Raw genomic sequence first — 12,237 nt, 5'->3', positions numbered from 1 at the left:
TACTATAGCTTTAGTTATAAATATGAATTACTCTTAGTATAAATAACAGCTTAGGATATTTTGAAGTCTAATATATGCTGTTGACTACTGGTACCGGACATTCTACCATCTAAGGAGAAATCAGAACAAAGTTTTTGCCTGTGGTGAGTGGACCAGAGGTTAATTCAAATTCCTGTGATGTTTAAATTATACAAGAGAATAAAAATACTATAGCTTTAGTTATAAATATGAATTACTCTTAGTATAAATAACAGCTTAGGATATTTTGAAGTCTAATATATGCTGTTGACTACTGGTACCAGACATTCTACCATCTAAGGAGAAATCAGAACAAAGATTTTGCCTGTGGTGAGTGGACCAGAGGTTAGCTTGGAAAGGGTTACTCAGGAACATCTTCATGGAGAATTATTAGTTGATTAAAAATAGAAAAAAAATGCTAAGGTTTGATCAATTTCTACCATTATATTATTATAAGGTTCTAACTGGAAAGTACACTAAAATTGTACCCACAGTTTTACATCATGGGATTTAAGGTTATTAAAACTTGGGACAATTTTTTCTTAATTATTTTCTAACATTTGTATGATGATTAATATATTATTTGGCAATGTCATAATGGGAGAAACAGAACTTGGATATCATCAATTTCAAGATGGTTAAATTTAAATTTTCCCTTTAGTTTTTTTTTTTTTTTTATACTGAGCAGTTACTTTAAAATATCCACAGACTTTGACAAAGTATAAAATAAAACATGATTAAGTTTCCACCAGCAGCCCATGTGGATGAGAATAACACAAGAGGAATAATTGACCTTCAAACTAGAACTGAATGCCAGAAGAAATGTTCATCAAATAAGAAATCATATAAAGAGAAATTTCCTGTACCAGTAGCCAAGAAAAATTTTAGTTTTCAAATATTCTAGTCTCTTCTTATTCTGGAGGCAGAATTAAGTCATATCCTGAGATAGAGTTGCAGCCTTTATTTTTCCTTGTACAACTTAGTCTTTATTAACAATGCCGTTGTTTTGAAATTATATATTAAAATATAAAATCGGGCCCTCCTGGTGGCGCAGTGGGTTAAAGCGCAGCACTGAGAAGCTAACAGCCACTTTCGCATGAGTTAGATTTCCCGCCTGCCCCGGAGGTGACCACATGGCGTGGCAGACCTCTCCTGACCTGCCCGCTGCTCCCGTCAGCAGTGTACTTTGTCAATCTGCCTTTTCTGCTCTCCACTCTGCCTCTAGTGAATCTTCCCACCACCCCTGCACCTCTGGCTTGTACCCCGTTCTGTATGCATAAATAAATAAATCTTTTAAAAAAATGGCTGATTCTCTACTAGTAGATGAAAAATCTAGATCCATAAGAAGTTGAGCAGAAAACTAACTGAAGCTATTAGTTGATTACATTTCTCAAGTTACCAACAACACTGCCATACAAAGTGAAATGAAAAAACATTAAAAGAGTAAATGAGTCCAGAAATGTGAAGACTGAAAGTCTGGAAGAAGTAACTGCTTCTCATCAGCAGTCAGGAAAAAAAAAACAAAATCAAAGTGAGAACAACTTTTTTTTCAATAAAGGCCAATTACTCTCATTCTTGCAGCAAGAATCAAGTCAGGACACAAGCATCATACACATTCTCTAAAGCTCTAATTTGATTTTGTTGTCTCAGATCAAAGACATAGTTTGAGTTTGACTTCTAGTAAATTTCCCTCTATGGGGTTGGGATATAATGATTCAGAATTTATACAGTGGAAATACATTTATTCAGTGGACTCTCATAGAGAGATGGATGACAGATTGGTAGGTAAGTATGTGTATGCATGTGTGTATATATATATATACATATGCCTATGCATATGTATATATACATGTATATATGTATGTAGACACCACACACACTCACACTCACACACACAAAAAAAAAGAGACAGAAAGAGCCAGAAAGCACCAGACATTAAGAAAAGGCAACATGCAGAGTCAAAAAAGCACAGATTTATCACCTCTCTAAGATATGTAGAAAGATTATTCATATGTATTCATATGTATTTTTTACTAAATTGAATAAATGTAAAGTCTATTTTTGAAGAAACTTGCATCATAAATTAAATCATGACTCAAAATAAAGAAAAATGCCCTCTTCAAGACTCTATTATGCTAAAAATACCAAGACCAAAAACAAAAAAAAAAAATCAGAACTGACTATTCAAGCAATCACCTATAAGCTATCACCTATGGCAAAAGCAGGTGGAGAAGAAACTGTGAGATTACTAAAGAAGAAATAGCCTACCTCTTAGTACAGAAATTTTCAAGTTACAGAAATTATACAGAAAACAGAACCAAGAAACACAGGGAACTTTATGCTGAAGGAAAGTCCCTTCACAGTAAGTATTCAGATGATTTCAAATTTGAAAACAAACATGCATTTTTTTCATCTCTTTCTGAACAAAGTGTTTACTGAAATTATCCTGTTCCCTGGACAAACTTCATAATTTGTCTATTTAATTCATAAATATCTGGATCAAGAAAGAACACATGGGGATTTTTAACAATTGATACAAACAATATCCTGTTATAAGATATCAACAAGCAATACAACATTCTTGGTAATTAAGCTTGATGCCAGGAGCAGGTAGAATTTAATAACATCTCCCTTGGAAGGTGATAATTACCGTTTGTTTGCAGAGTGAAAGAGATACCAAATACTTGGTGAAGGTAGAGTGTTGAAATCATGATTTTGTCACATATCAAAAATCTCAAGTGAGGGAGCAGGTGCTATTATATTTTCTGATCTATCTGTGGTTGAATGAAACCAAATAAGTTATATGCAGTGAGTTTGTGGGGAAAAAAAAAATCTGTGTCAACTTCACAAGATATCAGTTAATTTCTACATCAAGACTTTCCTTATTCCCCTCTCTTCTGGCATACTGAAAAATATTTGGCATCATTCCATTACTTCATGTACCTTATTTGCAGAAGATATTTTGTGATAATTCCTGACTGCCCCATAACGTGTGAGTTCTAATCTTTTGTGAGTTTGAGTCATCCAGCATTTTTCTTTTTTAAGTCCTTACTATTTCTACTGATATGCTGATGAATGGCATTATTTCCCACTTAACACACAAAAACAAAAAACATTTAGAGAAGATACATAATTTCAGTAAGGTCCTTTAATAATCTACACATAAAATTGCTATCTGAATTCTCAAATACACTTTCCCCGCTTTTTCCTTTTAACTTGTTAAAAAACGTTTTTAATTTTTTTTTAATGTGTAGAAGAACTTGGGGGTAGGCCAGAGGTGTGGGGAGTGGGAGGATTCAGATGATAAGATTCAGAAGTGTGGGGAGCAATGGAGGCAGCTGTGCTGGAATACACTGCTAAGGGCAGTTGCAGCTGAGAGAAGAGATCTGCTGTGTCATGTGGGTCAGCTCCATGTCCAGGGACTGAACTCATGCTGTAATGGTAATAGTGCTGAAATGTAATCCTATGCTACCAGGGAGGCCCTTAATTTATTATACTTTAAAGCATCTAAAATGCAACAATTTTGGCACCAGACATGTGTTATTTATATTGAAACCTTGTTATTTGCTTCAATAACATCACTGTGAAAAGTGATGATGACCATAGTTCTTTCATCTATGGTAGACTTTTAATCCTAGTGAAGGTTCTTGTCTGCTTTTAGTTGATACAGTATAGACATAGAATCTGGGGAAAATTGGTGTCTTCCTCACAACTTGTTTTATTTATTTATTTGTTTATTTATTTTAATCAGAGTGGTTAGTCATTTTTTTAAGCAATAGCATTATGGGGCTATTTGCAATCAAACTTCACTCTTTTTGAGAAAAGCTGACTTTCTTGACACTGAAGGAGGGTACTATGAAGAGATGACCGATGTGAGAAATGGAAAGAAAATTCTGCTTAACCCTCTAGTCCTCGACACAGTTCTTGAAGTCCACAGCAGTCTTTCTTATAAATTAAAAAGTTTCTTTCCATTCAGAAAGGGATAACTTGAGAAAGTGATTTCTAGTTCTAACAAATATTTAAAAATATTTATCCATAAAGACATGCTATAGTTTGACTACTTCTACATTTTCTATATCTTAACTAGTGTTAAATATTTAATGAGCAAATATCCTGTTTTGTGTTATTTCTCTTTAAATTAAAAATAGCATTTTATGTAACTACTTGAGATCTTACTGAAATGTTTGAAGAGTCCATTGTTCCTTAGACATTCAGATGGTTTAGACAGGAGCTTCAACAAGTTAACAAAGGTAATGTGAGTGCCTACTGAAGATAGCTTCAAAGATGATTTCTAGAATATCCTATTTTATTAATGTTCATCATCAAAAGGATGATGATGAAGCAGAAATCAGTGAAATTACATTTATATTTATTTATAAGCTTGTCATTGCCACAGAGGTAGAGCAGAGAAAGAGAAAATGGAATATATTTATAAGAAAATGGAATATATTTATAAGTGTACTGGAACTTGAGGATAGACAATACAAATGTTCTTGTCACACTCACCACTGCTTTTCACGCTTTAGTGAGCATGTAGTGTAAATTCCAGTCTTTATGACAAAAATTATAACTTGATCCCAGGTAGGGTAGGGATTATTGATTGAAAATAAACTATTCAATAACCTGAATCTTATAAATTTGAATGCTATTGATTTCTCCCTCCCACACCCTTACGCTTCTTTCTGGTGAAATTGAACTATCCAAGAGACGCTAAACCAAATTGAAACTGTTCACTTTATTTTCCAAAATGAAAATATACATGTAGATGATGCTTCAGATGTAATTGTGTCTGGGCTATTCTCCAACTGTGGCTTAGTTATCTTGATTTTTAAAAAGGTAATGGCAAATTTGGTTTGTGAGTTATGTGCAGAAGGGGAATAAAGTGGTTTATGAAATAAAAAAAAATATTCTTGCTAGTTTGAAAGTTTAAACTCAGAAGAAATGTTACTTTGAGTTCAAGTATAACTTCTGAATGATAGTGCCATTCTGGAGATAAAGTTATCAATTTTTCTTAACTGGGTTGTGTTTGTCTTGTGTTATCATTTAATTATCAGACTTAGAAAATATGCATCTGTATCCCTATTGTCATTATTTGTTGATGAATATCTATTAATTATGAAATGTAACATCTTGATGCCACCAAACACTATAGTAGCAAAAATAATTGAATGAGAGTGTTCTAAAAAGCATATCATAAAATACATATTCTAAAACATATTATAAGTGCTTTTTTATAGGAATATATTTTTAATAAAATGAGTGTTAAATAACCAGATGCACTAGTAACAAATAAATCATACTTGAAAAAAAGTGATAAGAAGTCCAGATCTTTTTCATACTAGAAATCAGCCCTGGGTATCTTTGACCTACCAAGGATGAAGAAATTATGTAAAGACTGCCAGATGCATGCCTGGTATCAAAAAATATAAGCATGGAAAATGTGCTTGGAGGATGTAAATTACATAAAGAATTTCAAGAGTCATTCTAATTGTACTTTTCTAGCAAATAATCACTAACTAGATGGTTGTGTTCACACCTCTCTTAAAGGGACATGTTATTAGTTATAATGGGCACAGTGTGAGATTCAAGAAAGCATTAACTACTAGTGGAACTCCTTCTTTTCCCATCTATAAATCCTTTTATTAAATCATGCCTATAATGAATCAAGGAGCTAATTATTAGCAGCTGTGTTGCAGCTGTGATGCTACTGGTGCTAAGGGAACAAAGAGTGCAAGGACTTCTCAAGGAGCCAGAAATACAATTTGTTATCAGTTTTAGCACTAAATAAGAGAAAGACAATCATCTCAGGATTGCTTCTAGTAATATTCACCTTACAGCTTGCATTTTGGGGACTTATAGTAGTCTTAATCCACTTAGACCATGGTTGGTAGTTTAGAACATTTCCTTCACTCTAAAGATACAGAAAATAAAGACAAGAGACATTAAGTGAATTTCCTGTTATCACACAGTTAAACAGGGAAGCCTCTAAAATAGAAATAGCATTTCTGAATACACAATCAGGGGTCTTTGTAATATAGCTTGTTATTTTCGATAGACCCCAGCATAGTGATGCTCCGACCCAATATTCATTCATTCAGTATATGCTTAATATCACTGCGTACACTTCAGTTCTCCTTTAAAATTTTCAGCTTCCTTTTGAAAAAGCAGTAAAGACTGTTCAGAGAAATGTGTAGTTTGCAGATTTTTGGAACTTACCAAACTTTTGAAAATGTATGTAACTTTTAGACTATATAGGTACTTTATAATATAATACATGCATATATTCATATACATTTACATGTGAAAATATAAATAGATAAGATATATAAATGTATGATAAATGATCGTAGACATAATTTTTAGTGTTTTCATGGATGGTACTATTCTATTCATGCATTTTAATGTTTCACTTATTTATTCAGTATGAATATTTAGTGTGTACCTACATATTAAGGTATGATCTAGTTATTCCTCTACAATTACTGTTACTATTATGCAGTAATTACAATTACTAAAATTACTATATAATTGTACAACCTATAATTATAATGAGTCTTTTTAAGGCCTTTCCTACTTTATTGATGCAATTTAACACATACACATTCACACATACAGTGAAGTCAGTGCCAAATAAATATATGTACTGAGTATTAGAATACTCAACTCTTTGAAATGAGACACAGAGAAAAAGTACATACCAATAAGCAAAGCTATTAAATAGCAACACATTTCAATAGTATTTTTTTTCTTTTTACTAGCAGAGTTTTTAGAATGCATGGACAGTATAATGATTTGAATAATTTGATCAATAGGACCACTTCTATTTCAGAACCACAATAGCTGGGGGAGAAATAAAAGGATCATGCCAGCGGGATATTTCTATTTAAAACAAAGTTTAAAAGGATAAGCATGACTTCTGCACTCTTAATCTTCCTCCCCAAATAAAGTGATGATTAGATCATTTGGGAACATTTGTGCATGGGGGGGTAGGAGGGAGAGTCTAGACAGTGTGAGTTTGCTAACTGCACCATCACGCAGCAGCAGTGATGCTCCCAGGCCTCTCACAGGGATAATTATCACCTCTGAGGGAACAGCATTTCCGGAAATGATGTTCATCATCAGATGAAAGGGGAAGACTGCTCACAAGCACTCTCTTCCAAGCTATAAAGTTCTTTTGTTTTCACAAGAAGCGGTTATGAATTAAGGCCCACTGCTGTTCAAATAATTAGGATTTGTGGTGTTTAAGAATTACCTCCATTAGAGAAGTAAAATGGTATTAATAGTGTGGCTGCAAGCTGTGAGAGATAGAAACATTACTTCCTAAGACAGCTGTTCAACTGCTGTTAAAATATGCAAACTTCCCGAGGAAAAAATATTCTTTCCAGTCAATCAGTGCCTGACTAGCCGACAACAACGAAGGAGAAAAATAAGAGTCCGGTAGAAATGAGATTTCTACTGGGCTACTGAAACAATTATAGCATGGACGAAATTACTAAGAGAAGAGAAACCACTTTGGGATCATGGAATCTATAAGTAGGAATCAAGGGATCAACCCACAGAGGTGTATTTGCAGAATGCTAAAGAAAAGAGCAATGCACAAACCAAGATCAGCTGGGAAGGAAAGCCTTCTAGTTTACGGGAGAAACAACATGTTTTGTTTATTTGTTTGAGGTAATATTGCCTTACATCACTATGTTGTGATGCAGAGGAATTGGTTCACACCATCTCAGGTGTGCACCACCACACACCCCACAAGCCCCAGGGCATCCAGAGACCTGACCACAGTCCCCTCATTTTGTTGCCACCCCGAAACATTTCCCTACCTCACAGCCTCAATTCTGAGAAAAATAGCAAGTTTTTTTTTTTTTTTAAAGATTTATTTATTTGTGCATACAGAACTAGGGTACAGGCCAGAGGCTGAGGGGTGGTGAGAGGCTTCACCAGAGACAGAGTGGGGAGCAGAACAGGCGGATGGACGAAGTACACTGCTGAGGGGAGCAGTGGGCGGGTCAGGAGAGGTCTGCCGCGCCATGTGGTCACCTCCGGGGCAGGTGGGGATAGAACTCATGCGGAAGTGGCTTTGGCTTCTCAATGCTGTGCTTTAACCCACTGCGCCACCAGGGAGGGCCGAAAATAGCAAGTTTTAAGCTGAGTTTTCCAAAGTTAAATATGTGGATGACAGCAAATAAATACATGAATACAAATAATAATAAATATTTAGCCATTAAAAACTAATTAGACTTGAGTCTCCTTGGTGTCCTAGGTGTTATGGCTCAATGCTATCACCGTGACTGCCTGAGTTTAATCCCTGGCCAGGGAGGTGATCCATACATGGCATATCAGACCTCTCCTGTCTCTGCTATCTTTCCATGTAAAGATTTGAATTTACCAAATAAACATGAAGATATTTGAATACCTTAAATGGTAATTAATTTTATGGTCATTCACCTGTGAAGATGAAAAACTGAAGTGATATTGGGGAAACATACCTAGAAAATGTGTTTTTACTATTTTTCCCACCTTTTAAGATACTTAAAAAATAGCAAAAACAATATATATATATATATATATATATACATATACATATGTATATATATATATATATATATATATTTAAATAAGACTTTCTGTGATCATAGTATATTGTCAAAAGTTGTCAAATCCCAGCTGTATTATATAATAAATGGAACTTTAAGTAGTTTTACTTTCAAAGTATTTACATATATTTTATAAATTATTAGGCTCTCTTGCAAAATTCAGTGAAAAATTCAACTTTAAATAAATCCCTGGAGATACAACTTCCCAAAAAATGGTTACATATAAACAGTTAAAAGGATAACAAAAGTTTAGGAGTGTATGGTAGAGGAAAAAGCTGATGGGAAATTGTAACAGGACAGAAAATGGGACCTAACCATCTAGTGGTCAAGGAAAATGCAGGAAAGAGCAAAACAGAATATCAATTATTGAGTAAGGGACTGTTTAGAGAGGTCAAGTGATGTTCTGGAGAGAAAATGGAAGTTATAAGGCTATAATGCATATTTTACAGGAGTTTGGGCTGGTTCATTCTTCTGGTTACTCACTTTGGGTAGCAGCAGAGGAGAGCAAAACCACACCCATAATTTTACACCAAATGATGGTATGGACACTGAATTAACCTCTGTGGCCCTGGATATACTGGCATTTTGCAATGATAAATTTGAACTGTTTCCTCACGGAATTCGAAGGTTCAGTTTCTGGATCTGAAAATGAGAAATTTGGACTACATGGCAAAGAAGCTGGTGTAGTAATAAGTGGATACTTGCATTTCTCTTACCATCAGGCAGTGATATCTGACATGCGATATAATAATTTATTCTAAAATATAGTCTGCTCTACTAATATTACAGATTCAATCTATCTCTGAATATATTCATAGAGTGAATGTGTGTGTGAAATTACTCATTACTTTGGTTCTTCAGAAATCTTAGTAACCTGTACAGAATTGTTTTGGATATTTCAGATTATAAATGCTTGTAAACATTAGTGTACATATTTCAAAGTTCTATAAATTTGACTTTGTGATTTTTTTTTTGCTGGTCATGATAAGTTAAAGAAAAAATAAACTATCTGCCTGAAGAATTTATAATCAAACTCTAACCATAGCATCTTAACCAACCTGCCTGCTTCTCTAATATTAAAAATATGAACACTTTTATGGATAGTCATTTGTTTGTATGAACATTTATTTGTAAGATGTCTGACTTTAAGTTTTGAGTCGTTTTACTAGATGTGCATTTTCAACATATGTAGAGCATCAATTGACTGGTTCTTACTAGCTGAATTATATGGCTACTACTAAGTCAGTACCTTCATTAATTGAGACAGATGAATCTTACAGATTGACGCCTGTTCTTCCTACTTTGTTAAAGTTCATAACAATTTCTTCTAAACTATATTCAATTGTAAATGGAATTTCTAATATCATAGTTGAGATGCAAGAATATGTTTCTTCATTTTCAATGTAACATATGCCATATATTCCCAATATCTATTTATTTATCTATCTATCTAAAGATTTATATATTCATGCATACAAGAACTAGGGTACAGGTCAGCAGTCTGGGAGAGTGATACAATTTACCCCAGACAGAGTGGGGTAGAGAACAGACAAACCAACCAAAATACACTGTTGAGGGGAAAAGCAGGCCTGTCAGGAGAGATCTTCTGTGCCATGTGGGTCACCTTCCTGGCTAGGGATCAAGCTAGTGCTGCATTGGCTGTAGAGAGCTTCACAGTGTTCGCTTTAACCCACCAGGAAGGGCCCTCAATAAATATTTAGCAGCCAAAATATTTTACTGCTTTTTAATGTGTGGTGTTCATTAAAATATGTGTAAGTCAAACTTTTACATGATAGAAAATTATTCTTTGTTTTTAGATTTATTCATTTATACATATAGAACTGGGGTACAGGCGAGAGGTGTAAGGACAGCAACAGGATTCACCAGAGGCAGAGTGGGGAGCAGAACAGGCAGATCCATGGAGTACACTGCTGATGGGGAGCAGCAGGACAGTCAGGAGAGGTCTGCTGAGCCACGTGGGTCACTTCCCCACTGGAGATAGAACTGGCACTGAAGATGCTATGGCTAGTTTGACTGAGCTCTAACCCATTGCACCACCAGAGAGGGCCCAGAAAATTATTCTTAAGGCAGCCACATTGTAAGAACTATCTGTAGAAGCTTAACTTCAATTTATGTCATCTGCACAAACTTTGTTCTACCTATTGTAATCTTGAATTTATTTTTAGTTTTAATTTTCTGACAGCATGTCCTTTGTTAAAGAGTTTAGGTATCACTACTTCTCTATACTCACAGTCATTCATATCATATTGTTATGTATGACAAATATTATCTTCTCAGTGATGGCTTTTTTATCTGCATTAGGAGAAATCATTTCCTGCTCTGGCCTTATAACCTCTTAGAAAATTATTCAATTCAACAAAACTACAAAAATCAGTTGTGGTTAGGGAAACAATTTTTCTCAAATACACACATTAATCATCTTACTCGAGGATGCTTATGTTGATTGAATTATGTAGCTAAGTAATTCCATATACAATTTAATTCCACATACTTACTCGATTCTGTGTCTAAAATAGTTCTCTTCAGGTCAAGGGAAATCATTCAAGAACTTGTAAAAGAACAGAGAAGAGAAGGGTAACAGTAAAATGAATGGTTTCTTCCCCTGATATTTATGTTTTGCTAACATTCCTATGGACATGTTATCCACATTTTATCTAAAATGACTGCAAATAAAAGCAAATCAAGATTTAATAAGTTTAAGCTTTTAATTTACTAAATTTAAAAATAATTTAATCAAAAGCAATAGAAACATATTTTTAAATGAAAATCTAACATGCAAATTGATGATATTTCAGACTTTTCAAGTATTTTGTTGTAATTTGTTTTTCACTTTCATGAAGCATTTATAATTATACAATGTTCTGTCATTTGCAACCTTATATCCTGTGCTTTTGCTTCTTAGTATTGATTTTATTCATAGTCTTACATGCAACAGCAACCCTAATTTATAAAGGATACATATTTAATGGAAATTCAAAGTTACAGCCTCAGCTTTCAAACTATGTTAAAGACTTCAAATTTTTTATTGCTACTTAAAAGGTCAAATTAACTTTAAATTTCCATAATACACCTAGAACTGATAGCTGACATAAAATTGCAGAAAAATAATAGTTAAGCAATTTGATTAGTGAGAAAGGTCACTAAAATATTCAGAAAGTAAATAGCAATAACTTCAAAGTTTAAAAATTTACTCAATGAGGAAATGATAAAATTTACAAGGATTTTTACAAAAATGTTAACTGAAAGATCTATGACTGATCTATGTGTTTGCTTGAAATGTTACAGATACCTTTAAAATGTGCACTTTGACTTTATCCCTATTATTTTATACTCCTTACAAAAAGGAGATACTTGCAACCTCTTTTATCACTTAAACATGATATTGAGTAGTAGTAGTAGAAATATATTAAATACTGACTAAATATATGCTATGCTAGCCCTCCCTGGTGGTTCAGCAGGTTAAAGCACAGCATTAAGAATAGAAAGCCGGGCATAGGAACTGAGGACTGAAAACAGACTATAGACTCACTTACTACAAGTTTTAACCCAAACGAAAACACCCTGGACTCACTAGAAGGTAGATAACTGCAAGGGAATCGGC

Source organism: Condylura cristata, unplaced genomic scaffold, assembly GCF_000260355.1.
Source record: "Condylura cristata isolate star-nosed mole 26May11 unplaced genomic scaffold, ConCri1.0 scaffold00012, whole genome shotgun sequence".
Lineage (NCBI taxonomy): Eukaryota > Metazoa > Chordata > Mammalia > Eulipotyphla > Talpidae > Condylura > Condylura cristata.
The sequence above is the reverse complement of the archived record's forward strand: the minus strand, read 5'-3'. Positions refer to the sequence as shown.